This window comes from Castor canadensis, chromosome 9, assembly GCF_047511655.1.
Source record: "Castor canadensis chromosome 9, mCasCan1.hap1v2, whole genome shotgun sequence".
Taxonomy (NCBI): Eukaryota; Metazoa; Chordata; class Mammalia; order Rodentia; family Castoridae; genus Castor; species Castor canadensis.
In genome coordinates, this window is record NC_133394.1 from 48,837,117 (window position 1) to 48,839,357 (window position 2,241).

General features: G+C 32.3%; 1 non-coding gene across 1 annotated transcript; it reads left to right on the forward strand.

Moving 5' to 3' along the window:
* Positions 1–841: 841 nt before the first annotated feature.
* LOC141411129 (U6 spliceosomal RNA) lies at positions 842–948 on the forward strand. Its single transcript, XR_012435970.1, has one exon. It is a non-coding gene; the product is annotated as a U6 spliceosomal RNA (small nuclear RNA).
* The last annotated feature ends 1,293 nt before the right edge of the window (positions 949–2,241 follow it).

A 2,241-nucleotide genomic window follows, 5' to 3' on the forward strand; every position in this document is an offset into this window, starting at 1 on the left:
TCTACTGTGTAGCTGGTTGGCACCTGTATTCCTAGCTACTTGAGAGGCTAAGGCTGGTGAACCACTTGAACTCAGAAGCTCAAAACTTGCCTGGGCAACACAGGGATACTCTGTCTCAAAACAAATGATGCAGTTGTATTATATTAATTTAGTAGCAGCTTTAAAAAGGTCTACTGGCTCTAGTAATGGATGAACAACAAATAGTTGTGAATACAAATTTAATATTGTTGAGATATTTTGACTTTTAGCATTCATTTAATAATTTTGAATGCATCTAATAGATGTACATTTCTATTATGTATATTACAAGCAATAAAAGATGATTAAAAAGTGGCCAACCTCCTCAGGAATTGTGACGTTGCATGTTTGCATTTGTGTGTGTGCATGAGTATAAGCAGAAGTGTGAAATTTGGTTTTTGTGGTGTTGGTGAGTCAGTGTGTGTGTGGGAGGGGTATGTACAGATGCTCATGATGAGTCACCCTGAATAAATAACTAGACTTTGAAGTGGTAACATAATTGATTCTCATAGAAATAAAACATGATACCATAATTGGAATTGAATGATTGGGTTACTCTGAGGAAAATAATGTATTGTATTCTTTTGTTTGAGCCTTGGGATTTATACAAAAAGGGTAAAATTCAACAAAATGTTAGGTAGTAACTGAGATGCTTAAAGTACTGTGGTTGTTTGTTTATATTTGGTTTATTTTTGCCTTACAGAGCACTGTTTTCCAGCTCAGAAGAAGCACTCACTGCTTTCTCAAATCATCTTTAGATATGCTTCCTCACTTGTACCTTCACCAGTTGGTCAGTAAAAGAATTGTTTTTAAACTTAAAAAAGTGCTTGCTTCAGCAGCACGTATACTAAAATCAGAATGATACAGAGAAGATTAGCATAGCCCCTGCGCAAGGATGATATGCAAATTCATGAAGCGTTCCATATAAAAAAAATAAAAATAAAAACTAAACCTAAAAAAAATTCTGGCTCTTTGATAAATTGTTGGTGGAGATATAAGGAAAGCAAACTGAATATAGGCCAGGTGCGACACTGAACATCTGTCATCTGAGTACTTGGGAGGCCAAGGCAAGAGGATGGGGAATTTGAGGACAGCCCAGGCAGAGTTAAGGAGATGCTATCATAAACAAAATTAAAATAAATCTTTGCCACTTATATATATAACAGAGAATTAATATCCAGAATATATTTTTAAAAGCCTCAAAAAAGTCAACAACAAAGCAACAGTTAATACAATCAATAAATGTACAAATGATCTGAACAGACACTTCTCAAAATAATACAAGTGGTGAAAATATATATGAAAAAATGTTCTACATATTTAAGCATCAGTGAAATTAAAATAAAAACTACACTGAGATTCCATTTCACTCTAGTTAAAATGGCTATAATCAAGAAAATAATACCAACAAAACAAATTCTTACAATGATGCAGGAGAAAGGAACCATCACGTACTATTTTGGAAATGTAAGTATAAATTCATAAGGAATTCTCTCAAAAAAGTAAAAATAGAACTAACATATGACCTAGCTTCATGATTCCTAGGTATTTCCTAAGAGAAATGAAGTCAGCATACAATGAAAATACCTGCATCTGCATGTTTATTACAGTACTGCTTACAATAGCCAAGTTATAGAATCAGTCCTAGTACTTGTCATAAGATGACTGGATAAAGAAAATTATACATATATATCTAATATGATATATATATAATTCAAAAAGGAGTTGTATTCAACCATCAAAAAAGAAAGAATCCATGTGATTTGCAAGAAAATGAATGGAATTGGTGATCAATACATTAAGTGAAATAAATCAGCATATTGTATGCTTTTTCTCAAATGTGGAACCAAAAACTAAAGTTCAGAACTTATATTAAACTTTAAACATTTAATTTTTCTCATTATAATTTCTGTTTCTCCACCTTACACTTTTCATGTAAATATAAAAGTAGTTAAAATTTGGGTCATTTTGAAATGTGTTCTGTTTGTCTACCCTCTCCTTTACATAACTTTTTAAGCTTTCATCCTTTCAAGTAAACTTTTCCTTATCTATCTCCACTATGCATTATACACACACACACACACACACACACACACACACACAATGTATACCACTTGTCTACAAACTCACAAGCCTCTGTGCTTTACTTTACTATTACAATCAGTAGACTTGTTAAATGTTAATACACAGACAACCTTAAGGCAAAATTCTTATATTTATGTA